The sequence below is a fragment of the Schistocerca serialis genome, chromosome 8 (genome assembly GCF_023864345.2).
Source record: "Schistocerca serialis cubense isolate TAMUIC-IGC-003099 chromosome 8, iqSchSeri2.2, whole genome shotgun sequence".
Lineage (NCBI taxonomy): Eukaryota > Metazoa > Arthropoda > Insecta > Orthoptera > Acrididae > Schistocerca > Schistocerca serialis.
Window position 1 is genome coordinate 244,068,915 of NC_064645.1, and position 20,702 is coordinate 244,089,616.

Genomic DNA, 20,702 nt, shown 5'->3' on the forward strand with positions numbered 1-20,702 from the left:
CAAATCACTCGTGCAACTGGTTTTAGAGTATTGCTGAATTGTGTGGGATCTGTACAAAACAGGACTAACAGGGCATATTGAATGTATACAGAGAAGGGCAGCACAAATGGTCACAGGTTTGTTTGAACCATGGGAGAGCACCACAGAGATGCTGAAGGAACTTAACTGGTAGACTCTTGAAGACAGACGTGAAGTGTCCTGAGAAAGTCTATTAACAAAGTTTCAAACACCAGCTTTAAATGGTGAATCTAGGAGTGTACTACAGTCCCCTACCTATTGCTCACATAGGGACTGTGAGAATAATATTAGAATAATTACTGCACACAAAGAGGTAATCAATCATTTCTCTTGCGCTTGAATGGAACAGGAAGAAACCCTCACAACTGGTACAATAGGACATATCCTCTTCCATATGCACCTCACAGTGGTTTGCAGAGTATACATGTAGATGTAGATGAATGTAATTTGGCAAGGCAACTATACTTCGATGATGTGATTCAAACATTTGCTGAATGAAAGGCTCACAAAGTACCACTGACAGTACTATGGGCAAGTAGGTTATAATATGGTATCCATTGCACATTTACATGCGACCCCGCTGATGTCTGGTTACTGACGTGTTGGCATACCAGGGAACAAGTGGGGACAGAGCACACTATATCACAGCGTTGCTGGCACCAGACTTTTGTCAATGTACAAACCAGTATAATACTTAGCCTTTTTTTAAAAAAAGTGAAATAAAAGTAAATTAAATCAATTAAAAAAATAAATGATATGTACATACATTTTGCAATAATTCATTGAGTATGATTTGAAGTCGAACTTGTAAGTTCATCAGTCATATCAGTTTGCTCTCTTGGTCTCATTCAAGCTATCATCCAGAATCCTTGCTCTTTTTGTCTTGGGTTCCTGATAACTGTCTTCATCATTACTTTTCAGACAAATATTCATTGCTACTCTTTCAGCCTCCTACTTCATGAAGTGTTTAATGTGAAATTAGACAGTGGAAACCCAGATAGGAATATCAACAATGTAGGAAAAGGCAGATTGCTGCTTACCATAAAGAAGACACGTTAAGTTGCAGATAGGCTCAATTAAAAGCCACTTACATAGAGCTTCTGGCCACAGCCTTCATCAGTGAAAGAGACACACACCATTCATACACACAAGCAAACACAACTCATACACCCATGACTGCCTAATCCATCATCTTGGGCCAGAATGCAGCTACCACGTGGGATGCAAATGGCAATCTGGAGGGGACAAGGAAGGGGAAGGGATGGAAGTGTATGGGTGGGGAGGGAGACAAATGCTGTGTGGTGGAGGGTGTTGGGACTAGAAAGCCAACAAGTGCAGCATCAGGAGGTTGTGGGTCAGGGAGGTGGGGAGAAAAGGAGCAAAAATGGGAGGAGTGCGGAAAGATGGGTGGATGCATTGGCAGAGTGTGGAAAACCAGCAGGGTGGGAGATGAGAATGATGAGGAGATGATAGGACAGAGGAGGTGGAAACTGTTGGGTGGAGGATGTGGGGACAGTATGTTACCATAGGTTGAGGGCTGGGATAATTATAAGGGCAAGGAATGTACTCTAAGGATAAATCCCATCTGCGCAGGTCGGAAGAGCTAGTGGTGGAGGGAAGAATCCAGATGGCATCGGTAGTGAAGCAGCCATTGAAATCAAGTAAGTTATGTCCAGCTGCATGTTGTGCCACAAGATGAACTACTTTACTCTTGGCCACAGTTTGAAGGTGGCTGTTCATCCTGGTGGACATCTGGTTGGTAATCATATCAATATAAAAACCTGTGCAAAGATTGCAGCAGAGGTGGTAAATGGCATGACTGCTTTCACATGTGATCTGGCCCCTGATAGGGTAGGATAAACTAATGACAGGTCTGGAATAGGAAGTGCTGGGTTGGTGGATTGGGCAGGTTTTGCAGCTATGTCTTCCAGAGGGATATGATCATTGTGGCAAGGGATAGGGATTGGGAGTGGCATAGGGATGAACTAGGATGTTGTGGAGGTTGAGTGGGTGACAGAACACCCCTTTAGGAGGAGTGGCAAGTCTCTCGGGTAGGATGTCCCTCATTTCAGAGCATGATGACAGGTAATCAAAGCCCTGGTGAAGGATGTGGTCTAGTTGTTCCAGTCCAGGGTAGTACTGTGTGATGAAGTGGACACTCCTTTGCAGCTAGTTCTTGGGGCTGGTGGGAGGATTGGGGGTGTGATCAGAAATGGTATGGGAGATCTGTTTGTAGACTTGGTCTGGGGTTGGGTGGGGGTGGGGGAATGCCTTGGTGAGACTCTCAGCACGCTGAGCAAAGGAGTTCTTGTCATTTTTGTCATTGCAGATACACTGTCCGCAGATGGCCAGTCTGTATGGGAAGGATATTTTGGGGTCAAAATGCAGGTACCGTTGGTGGTTCGTGGCTTTAATGTGGACAGAGGTGCAGATGGTGTTATCAGAGTGGAGGGGGTCAACATCTAGGAAGATGGCATGCTGGGTTGAGGCGGACCACACGAGGAGGATGGGAGAGAAGGTGTTGAGTGTGTGAAAGAATGAACATAGCATGTCTTGGCCCTGAGTCCAGATCATGAAGATATCATCAATGACCCTGAACCAGTCTAGGGGTTTGGCGTTTTGGCAGGCTACTAGGAAGGTCTCCTCTAGATGACTCATAAAAAGATTGGCATAGGAGGGTTCAATGCAGATGCCCATGGCTGTGCTGCGGATTTGTTTGTATAACTTCCCTTCAAAGGAGAAGTATTTGTTGGTTAGAACAAAGTTAGTAAGATGTATGAGGAATGAGGTAGTGGGTCCGGAGTCTGAAGGACGATGGGAAACTTGCTGTTCAATCCACAGGCATGAGGGATGATGGTGTATTGGGAGGTGGTGTCAACAGTGACAATTACGGATCCAGGAGATAAAGGGGTGAGGATGGTGGAGAGTTGGTGAAGGAAGTGTATCCCTTCCCCTTCCCTGCCATCTCCAGATTGTTGCTTCCATCCCAAGTGACAATTGCATTCTAGCCCGAGTTGCTGGAGTTGATGGTCATGTGTGCATGAAGTTTGCTTTCTTATGGGTATGAACGCTGTGTGTCTCTCTTTTACCGAAGGCTGTGACTGAAATGTTGACGTAAGTGTCTTTTAATCGTGCCTGTCTGCAATGTGTCTTCTTTACAGTAAGTAGCAATCTGTCTCTTCGGCCACTGTCAATAAGAAATTATAATAATTCTATATTTCATCCCAATGAGTAATTTTTGTGTATCTGGAGTATTCCCTGAACTATGTTATCTTTAAATCACGTCAAACGTTTTTTAGAATAACAATAAAGTTAGATTTTGGTATTTGCACATGAGGCCCAATCACACATCCTACCCAGGGCCATGTCCTGACTCTAAGCAGCCCTGCTTTGGTATGAAATGTAGAATAAGTATAATTTCTTTTGAAACACTGAACATACATTGGCAAATGCAATTTATACCATGGTACTATATGTTGCATGAGATACTGTTGGCAGAATTTGAGCAAACTGACAGTTGTTCAAGATGCAAAAGGTTGAATTGTGTAGTATCAAGCTACTATTAACAGCACTATATTGCATTTCATTTTGGATACAATGTCCTCCTGTATTACAGAGCATGTGAACAGGAAATTATACAGACTGTACTAATATGGTACTTTTATATATTGGTGAATCAGAGTAGCTCTTCCTAATTTTTCTGATGTTGTGTTGGACATGAATGTAAACATTGCTTATCAATAATACAATATTTGCAAATGCTTCATTTTCTACACAAAAGCCAGTTCTCATCACTCAGATTTTAGGTGCTTTTGTTTCAGATGTTATTCTTACCATGGAACCAATGAACTATGCAAGCTGGTTTGTTATTGTAAGTCAAATAATCTTCTTGAAATTTGTTTACTCAGTTTCCAGTATTAGAATATGTTACATTGCTTTTCTATAAATGTAGAGGCACAGAACTGACACTGAAAGTTAAATTTTTTGTTTCCAGTAAATAATTCTTTTCTGAGCACATTTTCTGCATTTACATTTCTCATTTTCACACACAGTTTCAATCAGAATTAGAATATATTGTGGTAGTCACAAATATAAATAACATCGATAAATATATTTGCAGTTTTCATTGCATTTAATTAAAATAATTTCATAGAAAGAAAACAGTTTGTAGCACACTTGCATGATGTACCATTGCTGATATCATGTTTTAAATTTCACACTTGCTTTGCAACGAAGTCCTTCCAGTACTTTTATTACAATGTACAGTTTCCTTCGTTCCAGGACAAGTTAAAAATGATGCATTACTGGATATAACTTTATCAAGAACAATATTTAATTTAATGCCCTTTATTATTTCAGAAAACTAGAAATATTTATGATTCACCTTGTATAACTTTCTATTACAATCAACATCATTTGGAACATAGCAAAACAAAAAATGGATGCTAATGTCTCCAATTTCTCACTGTGGCTTTGAAAGAACTAATGCACCAGTTTGATGAGTCATGAAAAGGTGCAAAGGTTAAATATGAGGGGCGTCCATTATGTAAGTTTCCCTATTTTATAATAATAATAACAATAACACATACTTTATCATGTTAAAATAATTTTACTGACATTGGGGAATGCTTCAATTATTTTTCTATATAGTTGTCACATTTTTCCAAGCATGTCTGATAATGTGACAAGTTTTCCCAAACCAGTTTTGTGCCAGGTTGGATTTTGTGCTCTTAACCAGGTGCTCACTGTTGATATGACTTCATAATCAGTATTGAAATGCTTACCTCCAAGATGATCTTTGAGTTGGGAGAATACGTGAATATCATGTGGGCAAAGATCTGGTGAATATGGAGGATGCAGGAACACTTCCCAGTTGCATTTTCCGACCTCGCCCAGGTCATTCGAGCTGTAAGAGGCTAAACATTGTCATGAAAGAAGAGAATAATTTTGCAAGACAAAAGTTGAGAATGTCTCTGACGATTCCAAAAGATGACTGCTGTAACTTTCACTGTTGAATGGGTGACATTTGCCATTTTTGTGGGTACATTAGTGAGGTTTCTTTCACACCATGCCTTGATGTTTTGTCGAATTATGGACCAATGTCTCATCTCAAGTGACAAGCCACTCTGATGCATTTCCGGCAACATTCCGGCTGAATCCATCTATTGCTTGTTGTTGACATCGCTCAGAAAATGTGGCATCCATCTTTCACAGACTTTACAGTAGTGAAGAGGGTCTATTTGAATTTTTGCGATGGTTGAGTGTCCAATTGCAGCCCCACGAGTTAGCTGCATTAGGATGTTGTCAACGGTAATGTGACAGTTTTCTTGCTCAGTATTGGGAAATGCAATAAATGGCATCATCACATGTGGGCCTTCTCATACACTGTTCGTCACGCACATCTTTTCAACCCACCACAAACTGTACATGCCAATGTTGACAGTGAGTAGTTATTTTGCTGAAAAAAGAAAGAAAGAAAGAGTTAATGACAGGTACAGCTCATAGCTGGATGCACTTTATAGTGGTAACTCCATGCTAGTCACTAGCATACTGGCAAGATACTGTGGTAAGTTTCGTAAGCCACTGTGAGCATTGTCAACACATACCAAGTGAACTCGCCAGCCCTCATATGTATTGGGCACAGCTTATTCTGCAGTGAAATAAACTAGGGAAACTTTCATATTGGACAACCCACATATATCGAGAAGAATACCACCACCAGGATGCTTTCATGGACTAGGAGATTGAAAGAATAGTGATAAATATTTGTTTGAAAAGTAATGATGAAGACAGTATCAGGAACCCAAGAACACAACACCTAGGGAACTGGATGGTAGCCTGACTGAGACCAAGAGTGCAAATTGATAAGACTAATGAACTTATAACTCTGACTTCAGATGCTATTCAATAATGAATTATTGTAACATGTATGTAGGCCCCACTTTTTTTTTACTAAAATTTGGTTTAATTTACTTTCACTTCACTTTAAAACAAAAGTCTTAAGTATTATACTGATTAGTACATTGGTAGAACGTCTGGTGCCAGCTACACTGCAACATGGAGTGTTCCGTTTGCACTTGTTTCCTAACGCACCCATGTGGCAGTGCACGGACATCAGAATGGTCACATGTAAACCACAATGAGTCATGCAACAGATATCACATTATAACCTATTTGCCCATAACACTGTCAATGGCACTTTGTGTGCCTATCATTCAGAAAATGTTTAAGTTGTAGCATCAAAGTTTAGTTGCCTTGTGAAATTATATTCAGCCGCCAAGCGCTGAAAATCTGTGAGACATTGCTGAGACACAGTTATATGAGACAATTTTTAACATGAGCCAGAGTGCTGAATGACCTGTCTGCTTCAGGTATAGTCACTGGAAGAGTATAAAAGGTGTGTGCAGCTACACATATATTCAGAAAATAAGCATGAAATTTTAAGCTCACGCATCTTATTATTCCTAATTGTTCCAAAGTAATGTATTCAAAGTTTGAAGTATGCATTGTCTTCAGATATTTAATTTCATCTTCTAAATCTACTGTAACATCATTATGGTATTCACTGATAAATAACTTGCATGCCTCAGTATCCTGATTGTCAGGCATCTTTGAGAATCTTTGTAAAAACCCAAATGTTTCATCTGAAATCTTAATTGTTTCATAACGGGTTCTCAAGTTAGACATTAGATTGCCAACAATGACATAAAAAATATTTACCTTGAATAAATCTTCTGAATTCACATCTGTCACCTTGCTCCTGGTTTCATCATGAAATGATTTCCTCTTCTTAGTCCTCCTCTCACAAATTCAGGTCAATATTAATTGCACTAGCAACAATTCTAGATTGAGGGGAAAATAGTGTCCTGATTTTTAAAGCTATTTCAAGTGCTTTAATAAGGTCTCAAAGTGTTTTATCTCAACACTTATGACAGAATTTCGAGCTTATAGTAATTTCCTTATGTAGTCAGCTATTACTAACAACTTTAGGCAAATTTGTGTTAGGATTAAACACTTGAAATATCTTACATAATCCAAAACACTCCATACTGCAGAATGTGTTTCAGCTGGACAGAATAATGATTGTGACAAAGAAAACACTGATGAAAATTTACATTTGTATAACAGACTATACAAGGATTGTGACAGAGAGAATGTTGATGACAGTTCAAAATTTCATGTTAATAAATGATGTGGTAATCATAACATGAAGCAAACATTAATAAAAGGGAATAAATAAGGACAGAGTATAAAGACAATTATTGAATGTTGTGAGTCTTAAAGTTGATGGTATCAAAACAGTAGCAGTTATTAACACTATTAGCAAGTTAAGAACAATTGTAGGAGAACTTTACAAGCAATTAATAAACAGAGAGAGAGAGAGAGAGAGAGAGAGAGAGAGAGAGAGAGAGAGAGAGGGGGGGGGGGCAGGTTTACCAGTGCTGAAATTTGAGACTGCAGATGCCATTGGAGGAAACAATGAAGCAATAAAGAAACAAGTATTATTATGAACATGGAATCATTTTGTGGTACAAAATCTATGTATCAGTTTTGTTATAAGAAAGGATCAGCTGGTAGATCATGCTGAGGCATTGGATTTTGAGCAAGGAGGTATGACCATGAAAGTAAGTGGTACAAAAAATAATACATATATTATTATTAGTGTTAGCAATAAAGCACAGAATCGATACTACATGAAGGTGATGAGTGAATGTTTTCAAATGCAAATCCAGGCAAGATAAATATGCTCACAGGAAGGACTAGTCAGATCACTATTGAAACAAAATTGTCAAAATAAAGTAATTAACACAGCTATAAATGGATAATTAATAAACTTGCTTCTGAAATATAAGAATGTGATTTCAAACAAGACAAATTTAATAAAACAAAAAAGCATCCAATACTAAAGACAAAAGAGAGGATTTTTACAATACTTTTGGACAGTATGTTGTGAACAGAGCATCTCATCAACATGTGTTAGAAGCATCATGTTCTATGCACCATTCAGTTAAAGAGGTGTGTAATGTAGTCAGTGTTAAAAGATATCATGGTACTTAAGGAGAGGCTGCTTGGTCATGATGACACAAATACTATGTGCTGGAAGAAGGATCTCTTTTGTGAACAGGTAAAGAATGGCTACAAGACAGAATATTAAGTAGGTTTGCAAGTTTATTGTAAAGTAAGATGAACCAGTAATTGTAAAAGTACATGTTAACAATACAATCCAGTTTTGGCCTCTGTGCAAGCCATTCTCTAAATTTTCTATAATTTTGAAATTATTTGTGTCTAACAGTGTGATTGTAAACTGTTTTATGGTGTTTATCAACAAATGCACTGTAACAGCAACCATGAATTTATTTAAAGTAGTTTAGCTACTCACTTTTCCACTTATATCCACAAAGGTGGACTATTTGCATCTCCAAACAAATACAGTAGCATTAAAAGAACTGCTTCGAGGGACTATATCAATGAGAAAACTGCACAAAACAGGTTCTAAGCATTGATTCATTAAGTTGATCAAGGGAAGGGTTAACTCAACTTTTGCAAACTTGAGTGGAACGGAATGACCAGTTGTACTGTACATTGCCTACACCACATTCTATGACTTGTGGGTAGACTCAGAAGCTGTTGTGGAGTTTTAGTACCATGAGAGGTTCTTGAAATATTGTATTAGATGGTGGTGCAATGAGATCACAGAGAATGACAGAGACTTAGAATAACATAGGCGCCACCCATTTTTGAAAATTTAATTTTATTCAGAAGATCAAGTGCAAAAGCATATTACTTAGCTAAACAAAGGGAGAAAGAATTTTGGAATGATAAGTTTATTCTATCATGGCAAATACCCCAACTTCGCAACTGTAGTCCAAATTACAGCAGATTATTGGACGCAGATTATTGGACTTCAATACACTAATAGAATCCAGGGAATGCTTAAGAAATGGGAAATTAACACCAATTCCTCTGACATTTCTGAACTTGATCAATGTTTTATTCAGAAATGTCAGTATCTAAAAATCACCATCCTAATTTTGCTCAATGTTGCATTTTAACGGAATGTAATACTACTTTCACCTCAACAAACCGGGCAACCTGCAATTGACCCTTTTAGCCTGAGAACTAAATAAGGCTTTAATACAGTGTAGAGCTATGTCTTTGGGACCAGACAATATCCATAAACAAGATCTTGGTGATAACAGTAAACACTCTATTCAACATGACATGGCAAGACGACAAATTTCCCTCCCAATGGAGAGGGAGTATTACAACACCTGGAATCGGACACAAAAGATAGAAACAGGTACAGACCAATCAGCCTAACAAGATACTTGGATAAACTATTAGTGAGGATGGTTAATGCCCAGCTTTGTTGGTGTTTGCAATCTAGGAATCTTCTTCTCTGATTCCAAGGTATATTCCAAAGATGCTTATCAGCTCATAAGATTGGAGTTTGCAATTACAGAGGCTTCTGTGCACACAGACATTTGAGTCCAGTATTTTTTATTTACACAAGGAATACAATAGTGTTGTGGAATCAGATTTATCCACTCTGCACAAAAGGAATTTTCAAGGAAATTAGCATCTTCATACAACATTTTTTAGCAATTTGGCTGTATATGGTCATGGTGGGCATGGCCCTCAGTAACCAATATGTGCGGGAAAATGGAGTCCCAGAGTTTCATATTATGTACCGCAGAACACTAGCTACACATTTTTTGCTGGGGGTAAGGCAATAACCATCTGAACAAATTATGTTTGCATGTTTGGGCAAATCATCCAGAATAGCACATGAAATGTAAACACTCATTTACTATGAACATTAAACATTTATTAAGAAATATAGAACACAGAGGAGGAAGGTATTCTGTAAGAACTTGAGACTAGTTAAGCACTAGAATTGTATTAGTCAACATATGTCCCTATTCACAAGGAAGTTCTCGTACTCACTTAAAGAAACAAGGACAAATCAACTACTGATGCTGAACAAGAGTCCCTAGGTGTCTGGTGCACAAACTCTCTAAAAGCCACGAAATGCCAACACAGCAGTTGACGATCTTGGTTGCTACATCAGACTCATAGGGAGAAGAGCATTGTACAAAAATCTTGCAGAAATGCACTCCACACCTGGAGCATGTTCTTTGTTCGGTTGCCAATCTGCTTCAGATGGTTGTACTTGCACCTGAGGCTGAGGCCGATTTTGTGGCACAAGTGTAAGTGAACTTCTGGAAATATGTATGCAGTTTTAACTTCTTCATTTGAGTCCATAGTAGCATTACCATGTAATAGTATATGTGTCTTTCTTTTGATAACTTGATGCAGGCCTATGTATAAAGGCTGTAGTGATGGATTGACTCCGTCTGTATGTAACATGACATGCATGAGTATTTGCAAATCATAAAGCACATAGGTAGCTGTTGTTGCATGTAAGATGCTTGATGATGGTGAATGAGTGTGATAATTTCCCTCAGGTAGCAAATGAAATCTGTTTGGTCATGGTCAGGAAGCTGTATGGAACTCAGATCGATAAATGTCCCAGGCCGTCAAAGTGCTTCGCCGTCCACTAGCTCCGCTCATCAAGTACAGTTTGCAAGTGGTCCAACTTGTATTGTGTCACATGAATACAGTCTTCAAACAATGGTGCCAGCATTCAATCATGCTGTTACTTGTTGGGTGGTAACTGGTTGTTCTGTAATGCAGAGTGCTGCAGAACTTACTGAGTTATTTACTAACTCCAACTCAGATTGTAGGTGGTGATGTGTAGTGGACAACCGAAGTGTGAAACCCAATTAGACACAAAGGCAAAGACTAGCTTTTCCTGTGCCAGCTGAGTCTTGCACTTTGGTAGCATGAAAAAAAAAAAGTTCTTTGGTTACTCTTATAAGTTTGTACTGCTTCTTCTGGCATCCATAGTCTGATCACCCGTGGTCTCGGGGTAGCGTCTTTGACTTATAACACAGGCCAACAATGGAACAACATTTTTGCTGAAAATACCTTATTCTTAAGCTTTTCAGGGTGCGAAATGCAAATATGATAATTAAAAAGCTGTATCACCAATTATTTCTACACGTTTTACAGTTAAATTTATTAAATTAAGCGATTTTTAAAGAATTTGACAGCTTTTATATAGTTAAAATAATTTAAACAGGAGGTGTAATGAATGTAGATGACGTTGGTAGCATTGCTGAAAAACATTTGCTGGCAAAAAAAGGTCAATTCTATTTTCGTGTTAACAGCTGGTGTTTTGTTTACTGTCAACCTAACCTCACTTTCCCGTTTCCTGTGTGTGTGTGTGCTCAGTACAATGTCTAATCGTGGTTGTAAAAACTCTGCCAAAAGTTTTTGTTATATTTGTGGTGAATTTGTGATTAAAAAACACCAAAGAAACATTGCAGACTTTGTGAAAAAGGTTTATCTATCATACTTTGGATCTAAACTTTGTGATCAAGATAAATCTTGGGCACCGCATAAGGTATGTTATGTGTGTGTTGAAGATCTGAGAAAATGGTCCAAAAAGGAGAAAAAAAGCCTTTAGATTTGCTGTTCCTACAATATGGAGGGAGCCAAGAAATCATTCCGATGATTGCTACTTTTGCAGTGTTGATATTACTGGTCATAATTCGAAAAACAAGAAGGTAATAAGCTACCCTAAACTTCTGCCCACCATCCGACCAGTAGGGCATGGTGTAGATTTGCCGGGTCCTGAACCACCAGATGATTTAAATTCTATTCCAACAGAAGTATTTTCTGATGTACAATCTGATTTAGATGAACCAGATGATGATGAATTCCATTGTAATACAGAAAGTCTAGAGCCCACATTGTTTAGACTGAGTTTAACGATTTGGTGAGGGATCTGTGCTTAACAAAAGAAAAAGCTGAATTTCTTCACTCTAGATTAAAAGAAAAGAACTTATTGGCAGTTGGAACCAGCATATAAACATATAGAAAGGGAGAGCAGAAATTTTACAAGTTTTTTCAACAAGAAGGTGATTTAGTGTACTGCTCAGATATTCAGCTTCAATGAAAAAAAAAAAAAAGAAAGAACATACAAACCAATTTCAGCTGACATGCGAAACCGCTGTTAACACATATCATTGTTTTAAGTAGCTTACTGTAAATAATACAAACCACTCTTGTGTTGTAACAAAACGTTCCATTAATTTCCCCGTTTAACATATAACATAGGATTTTTATACTATATAATAAAAAGCATATTGCTTGAGAACTATGGGTGATACAAAAAAAACTAAGGCTAGATTTGGATTCAGCTCATAAAAACCTATAAAGGTCAGCTACCAATGTAAAAAAAAGTTTTTCAAAAAAATTTTTGGCCTGTGTAATCAAAACACCTTTGGTTTCCGGTTTGAATCCCGCCGCTTCTTAAATTTTGATTAATAATCAGCATTGGTGGCCAAAGACTACTGGCATAAGAAGTCACCCTCACTCTGCCAACGGCCTTTTCAAGGTGGGCCGAGGAGCGGACAGCGATTCAGGGCACTCTCTTGTCCTAGGAGTGGGAAACTGCCTCTAAAGGCAGAAGAATCAGCAATGATAAACGGTATGAGGATGCAGAATGCAACGGAAACCACTGCATTAAAGACACATAACGTGTATCTACAGGACATGTGCCCTGTAATTGAAGAAGAGTCATGATGATCTCTCCATTGGCAAAAGATTCTGAAATAGTCCCCCATTCGGATCTCCAGGAGAGGACTGCCAAGGGGGAGGTTACCATGAGAAATAGATTGAATAATCAGCCAAAGGACTATGTTCTACGAATCAGGGTGTGGAATGTGAGAAGGCTGAACGTGATAGGGAAATTAGAAAATCCGAAAAAGGAAATGCAAAGGCTCAATCTAGGTATAGTAGGGGTCAGTGCAGTGAAGTGGAAAGAAGACAAGGATTTCTGGTCAGATGAGTACAGGGTAATATCAACAGTAGTAGAAAATGGTATAACGGGAGTAGGATTCATTATGAATAGGAAGGTAGGGCAGAGAGTGTGTTACAGTGAACAGCCACTGACAGGGTTGTTCTTATCAGAATCAACAGCAAACCAACACCAACAACGATAGTTCAGGTGCATATGCTAACATTGAAAGCTGAAGATGAAGAGATAGAAAAACTGTATGAGGATATTTAAATGGTAATACATTATGTGAGGGGGGATGGAAATCTAATAGTCATGGGGGATTGGAATGCAGTTGTTGGCAAGGAGTAGAAGAAAAGGTTACAGGAGAATATGGGCTTGGGACAAGGAATGAGAGAGGAGAAAGACTAATTGAGTTCTGTAACCTGTTTCAGTTAGTAATAGCGAATACTCTGTTCAAGAATCACAAGAGTAGGAGGTATACTTGGAAAAGGCCAGGTGATATGGGAAGATTTCAGTTAGATTACATCATGGTCAGATAGAGATTCTGAAATCAGATATGGATTGTAAGGTGTACCGAGGAGCAGAAATAGACTCAGATCACAATATAGTAGTGATGAAGAGTAGGCTGAAGTTTAAGACATTAGTCAGGAAGAATCAATACACAAAGAAGTGGGATACGGAAGTACTAAGGAATGACAAGATACAGTTGAAGTTATCTAAGGCTATAGGCACAGCAATAAGGAATAGCTGAGTAGGCAGTACAGTTGAAGAGGAATGGACACCTCTAAAAAGGGCCATCACAGAAGTTGGGAAGGAAAACATAGGTACAAAGAAGGTAGCTGCGAAGAAACCATGGGTAACAGAAGAAATACTTCGGTTGATTGATGAAAGGAGAAAGTACAAAAATGCTCCGGGAAACTCAGGAATACAGAAATACAAGTCACTGAGGAATGAAATAAATAGGAAGTGCAGGGAAGCTAAGATGAAATGGCTGCAGGAAAAATGTGAAGACATCGAATAAGAAATGATTGTCGGAAGGACAGACTCAGCATACAGAATGCCAAAACAACCTTCAGTGACATAAAAAGCAAGGGTGGTAACATTAAGATTGCAACAGGAACTCCACTGTTAAATGTGGAGGAGAGGGCTGATAGGTGGAAAGAATACATTGAAAAGCCTCCATAAGGGAGAAGATTTGTCTGATGCAATAGAAGAAGAAACAGGAGTCAAGGAGTCAATTTAGAAGAGATACGGGATCCAGTATTAGAATCAGAATTTAAAAGAGCTTTGGAGGACTTAAGGTCAAATAAAGCAGAAGGGACAGATAATATTCCATCAGAATTTCTAAAATCATTGGGGGAAGTGGCAACAAAATGACTATTCATGTTGGTGTGTAGAATGTATGAGTCTGGCGACATGCCATCTGACTTTTGGAAAAGCATCATCTACACAATTCTGAAGATGGCAACAGCTGACAAGTGCGAGAATTATCGCACAATCAGCTTAGCAGCTCATGCATCCAAGTTGCTTACAAGAATAATATACAGAAGAATGGAAGAGAAAACTGAGGATGCACTAGATGATGATCAGTTTGGCTTTAGGAAAAATAAAGGCGCGAGAGGGGCAATTCTGACGTTGTGGTTAATAATGGAAGCAAGACTAAAGAAAAATCAAGACATGTTCATAGGATTTGTCGACCTGTAAAAAGCGTTCGACAACGTAAAAAATGGTGCAAGATGTTCGAAATTCTGAAAAATGTGGGGGTAAGCTGTAGGGAGAGACGGGTCATATACAATATGTACAGCAGCCAGGAAGGAATAATAAGAGTGGACAACCAGGAACAAAGTGCTCATATTAAAAAAGGTGTAAGAAAAAGATGTAGCCTTTCTCCCCTATTGTTCAATCTGTACATCGAGGAAGCAATGATGGAAATAAAAGAAGGGTTCAGGAGTGGAATTAAAATTCAAGGTGAAAGGATATCAATGATACAATTTGCTGATGACACTGCTATCCTGAGTGAAAGTGAAGACAAATTACATGATCTGCTGAACAGAATGAACAGTCTAATGAGTATACAGTATGGATTGAGAGCAAATCGAAAAAGACAAAGGTAATGAGAAGTAGTACAAATGAGAACAGCGAGAAACTTAACATTGGGATTTATGGTCATGAAGTAGATGAAGTTAAGGAATTCTGCTACCTAGGCCATAAAATAACTAATGATGGAAGGAGTAAGGAGGACGTCAAAAGCAGTCTAACTATGGCAAAAAAAGCAATCCTGGTCAAGAGAAGTCTACTAATATCAAATATTGGCCTTAATTTGAGGAAGAAATTTCTGAGAATGTACGTCTGGAGTACAGCAATGTATGGTAGTGAAACATGGACTGCGGGAAAACCAGCATAGAAGAGAATTGAATCATTTGAGATGTGGTGCTACAGATGAATGTTGAAAATTAGGTGGACTGATAAGGTAAGGAATCAGGAGGTTCTACACAGAATCGAAGAGGAAAGGAATATGTGGGAAGCACTAAGGAGAAGGGACAGGATGATAGGACATCTGTTAAGACGTGAAGGAATGACTTCCATGGTTCTAGAGGGAGCTGTAGAGGGCAAAAACTGCAAAGGAAGACAGAGAATGGAATACATCCAGCAAATAATTGAGGATGTAGGTTGCAAGTACTACTCTGAGGTGAAGAGGTTAGCACAGGAGAGGAATTCATGGTGGGTCGCATCAAACCAGTCAGAAGACTGACTGGGGGGGGGGAAGTAACCAATGTCAGTGCAGCTAAGGCAATAACCACCCAAACAAATTACATCTGTGTGTTTGAGCAAAATCAGCAAAAATATAAAAACTTGCATACTATGGACATTAACAGTTATTAATGAATACAGAGCACAGAAGAAGATATTCTGTAAGAACTTGAGACTAGTTAAGCACTAGAGTGTTGCTAGTCAAGATCAGTTTATTTGCAAAGAAGTTCTCACAACCAGAGAGAGAGAGAGAGAGAGAGAGAGAGAGAGAGAGAGAGGGAGGGGGGAGGGAGGGGGAGAGAGAGAGGGGGGAGGGAGGGAGGGAGGGAGAGAGAGAACGAATCAGCTGCTGATCTGCTGATGCCGAACGACAGTGTCTCTCTTCTTTGACAGCTGTGAAATGTGAACCCAGTAGTCAAGGAACTTGATTCCTACATATTCTTTTACACATTCACCCACCAAATATTACAAGTGTTAAATAATAAAATATCACCAGTTGTAATTTTTTATGATCTTTCCGAGGCACTTCATTTCATCCTGTAGAACATGTTACAGTCTTGGAAAAACTTCAGTTTTATAGAATTTATGGTTTTACACATAACTGGTTTGAATCAAATGTAACAAGCAGAATGCCAAAAATTGTACTGATGACTGGGGAGGAATCTCAATGGGAGTCCTACAGAGTTCAATTTTGGGTCCACTGCTATTCTTTATACATTTTAATGATCTTCCACTTAATATTTGGCAACCATAATTGGTACTTTTTGCAGATGGAACTAGTGTTATTAAATCCCTTGTAGAGAAAGCAACAGAATAGACTGTTAATTATGATCTACAAAGAATTAATAAGCGGCTCTCTCAAAATAGACTATCCTTAAATTTTGAGAAAACACACTACATTCAATTCTCTTCAACAAATAACCATAACAAATACTGATGTAATATATGAAAAGGAGTCAGTGTAAATAGTGATGAAAACTTTTTTTAAATTTTTGTCTTAGGGTGCAAAAACAACAAAGGTCATAAGTGCTCATGTCATAACCTTAGAACATCAAGAAGTAAAAGAACTTAAAAGTGACTATATGTTAAATCCAATTGATGGAAGTAAAGCAAGTTAAGAACAATGACTTCCTCATGTAGAAAGGTCCATAAAATATGCTATAGAGGCAGTGGAGGTCCAGAACCAAAGATTAAATGTCCTTTGCCATATTTCTACGACAGATAAAAAGTAAAATGCAGTTGACAGCCCACACATAATTTGGTAAAACAGCCGATATCTCAGATGGGAAACACATATGAGAACATAAGTGGTTAAAGAAAGGGCATTAGGTCAGGAAGTGGTGAACCATCAAAGGCTGACAACAATGAGCACAAAGTGGCATAGAGTCACCACTTAAATGGCGATGGCTAAAACGACATACCTGATGCACAACCTAGGTAAAATAATCTCCTCTTGGCAAGAGGGCTGAGATGATGTCTGCCCAGCTAGTGGGAGAGATTTAATTCCACAGAGCTTGTTTCCATGAAGAGAACGCCAATGGTGATGGCAAAGTGGCACCACCTGCCAACAGATGGCAACATGGAGATAATGTGTCCAGGAACCCACATGAACATCACAGTGGCTCCCTCAACAGCAAGCAAATAGAAGCTTTCCTGGACCAGTTGCACTAAGGAATGGACTGTGTACAGCACACAAAGGCTCTGAAGGGCACTGAGAGAATTGGAGCATATGACACAATCAAAAAGCCTGTGTCGCTGGATGTTTCACTTACATAAGTACTGGATGCAGATATTAGGGTTGAGTTTGTCCCTATTCTTTGAAAATGTTGAATTTCTGGCTTCTGTCCATCTAGATGTCATAGAAGGTGATGATATGCTTTTCTTCTTTGTACAGGCTGGGAAGTTCTTGGTGTTACAGCCACTGGAGCTGTGTATTCTACAACATTTGACTGAGTAAGTGATACTGAAGAGTCTGAACTTGTTGCTGCCACAACTTCTTTTGTTTCCACTGACTTAACAAACTGTCCCACAGGAATTTGTAATTTGCTTGACTTTGCCACAAAAAATGTCACTTTGAACCTCATTGATCTTGGGGATCCTCTAGGAGCACTACTTGTGTCTGTCCTTTAGAGTATAGGCCTACTGTTGCCCCCAACTGATCTTACCTCATTCCCCATTACTGCCCTTTTGGCTCACTGAGGTTAATTACAGGTACTGCTGTTGCTTGTTGCTGCAGTACCATTTGGCCAGTTTCATCTAGATGCTTCCATCAGACTGATATTGCAGGCTTTTGGTTGGTTCTTTCAAGAGATGACTCCAAGTAAAGTTCTGGCCATTTCTTCTTTTTCTTTAACATTTAGGTGCAGTCCACGAGAAGTATACCAGTCTGTTCTCAGGGACTCTTATAAACTAAGTGTTTTGGAAAGATTTAATTATTTTGGCTATTTTCCTATATGGTTTCATTATTCACACGAGACCGACAAACCACACTTTGGATTCCAGAAGAGTTGCTCTACTGAGCATGTTCACTCACCAAATTTTACAAGTATTACATAACAAAATAGCATTGGTTGGTATTTTCTGTGACCTGTCTAAGGCAACTGTCTGTGTGAATCCCAGTAGTCTCCTAGGTAGATTAAAGTTTTATGGAATCAATGTCATAGACAACCAATGCGTAATGTCATATCTATAAAAGGGGGGGGGGGGAGGTTGCAGAATGTTGTAATCAGAAATTCAACCAATGTAGTTCAAAGACATTATTCTGACTGGGGAGAAATCACGTATGATTCCCCCAAGGATCAATCTCAGGCCCACTATTGTTCCTCATATTGTGTTTGTGTATGTAATCAATCTTCTGTTTAAGATACCATGAGAAGAATTACTTCTTTTTGCAGATGACACTATATTGTAATCAATCCACGCATACATACAGAAATAGAAGAAATGGTAAACAGTGTTCTTAAAAGAATCATTGGCTGGTTTTCTGCAGATGGTCTCACTCTAAATTTTAAAAAGACCCAACATATTCAGTTCTGTACATTTAGGGGTACTACAACAATGATAAGAGTAACAAATGGCGAGGAAATAATAAATAGGGTGGAAATTTCAAAATTGATAGGTATTCCTATTGATGGGAATTTAAACTGGAAAAAGCACAGTTTTGGAACTCCTAAAACAACTTAGTTCAGCCACATCTGCACTTAGAATCATTGCAAATCTTGGGGAGAGACAAATCAGTAAGTTGACATATTTGTAATATTTTCATTCAATAATCTCATGTGGAACAATGTTCTAAAAATTTGTAGAAAGTCTTCATTGCTCAAAAACATGCTGTAAGAGTAATACGTGGTATTCGCCAATGATCACCTTGAAGATACCTGTTTAGGGAGTTGGGCATTCTGACTACTGTTCCACAGTATATTTATTTCCTCATGAAGTTTGTTGTAAATAAGTTGCTACTATTTAAAAGGATCTGTGATGTACATAATTACAATACCAGAAGGAAAAATGACATTCATTGCTCCACAATCAGGTTGTCTTTAGAACAAAACGTGGTGCACTGTGCTCCAACTAAAATTTTTGATAACCTACCTGGTGATATAAAATGTCTGACAGACAGCAAAGTAAAATTTGAAAACATAATGAAAAAGTTTTTCCTTGATAATTCCTTCCATTGTGCAGAATAATTTCTATTATTGTAATGTGTAAAAGGTAGTGGGCAGGAACTACTAACCCACAACTGTATATTAAATAAAACATCTTAAAAATGTTCAGCATGTAATCATATTTACAAACTAATTCATGATGTGACTGTAAAATGACTTGTTCCACATCAATAACAATTTATCACGTAAAACGATCCATCTAACACAAAACTAACTAGTTAACTAACTGTGCTGGGAGCGATCTGTTGATTTAATGCAAAGAAATTTCTTCTTAAGCCTAGATCACTAAATATTATTTATTTCATGATCAGTTCCTATTGTGAGGTTGTCAGCTCACAATGTTACATTGTACACCTGTGCCACTTCGCTTCATTGGACATATTTCATGCTCTGTGTATTTTATATTTCATCTTGTTATTATTATTGACAAACCAGTGTGCTTATGCTGTATTAGTTCCTGGTTCATGACTGACTTGTATGCGCTTTAAATTTATGAAGATCAGATGATGACAGCAAGCTCCTGTCAAGACTCCTCACCATTAAATAAATAATATGTAGTGATCTTGGCTTCAGAATAAATTTCTTTCCATTAAATAGAAATTCTTGTACAGGTTAGGAGGAGCTGTCAAAGAGAAACTTTTTTCATTTTGTTTTCAAATTTTACTGTGCTGCCTGCCAGACATTTTTATATTACTGGGTAAGTTATAAAAAAATTTAGTTGTAGCATTGTGCACCCCTCTTGTGTTAAAGGCAATCATAATGCAAAGTAACAAATGTAATTTTTCCTTCTGGTATTGTAATTATGTACATCATTGTTCCTTTTGAACTGCAGCAGATCATATACAACAAACTTCATGAGGGAATAAATATACTGGGAAGCAGTAGTCAGAATACCTAACTCCTTAAACAGATGTCTACAAGATGATCATGGATGAGCACCACATACTATTCTTACAGCATATTTCTGAGCAAAGATGACTTTCTTTCTTAAAGATGGGTTACCTCAGAGAACTATTCCATATGATGCTGTTGAATGAAGATATGCCAAATATGTCCTCATACTGATTTGTCTGTCCACAAGATTTGCAATGATTCTAAGTGCAAATGTGGCTGAACAAAGTTGTTTTAGGAATTCCAAATGTGAATTTTCCAGTTTAAATTCCCATCAACATGAACACCAAAGAATTTTGAAGTTTACACACTATTTACTATTTCTTTGCCATGTGTTACACTCACAATTGGTGCACAAGAAAAACGGAGGGTGAGACCATTCACAGAAAACTAGACAAAGATACTTTTAAGAACATTGTTTACCATTTCTTCTGGTTCTGTAAGTATGCTTGATTGATCAGAATACCAGTGTCAGCTGCAAAAGAACTAATTCCACTTGTATATTA

At 38.2% G+C, this 20,702-nt stretch overlaps 1 protein-coding gene across 2 annotated transcripts in view; it reads right to left on the reverse strand.

Annotated features, from left to right (window-relative positions):
• Positions 1 to 20,702, reverse strand: part of LOC126416045 (uncharacterized) — a 166,636-nt gene that overhangs the window by 129,122 nt on the left and 16,812 nt on the right. Inside the window, exon 2 of one of the 2 annotated variants that reach the window (XR_007575400.1) lies at positions 4,367 to 5,476. The exons of the other annotated variant lie outside the window; for it this stretch is intronic. The gene's annotated coding sequence lies outside the window, so the exon portion shown is untranslated. Of the gene's footprint in view, positions 1 to 4,366; positions 5,477 to 20,702 lie in introns of those variants that run through there. 2 annotated transcript variants of the gene reach the window in all.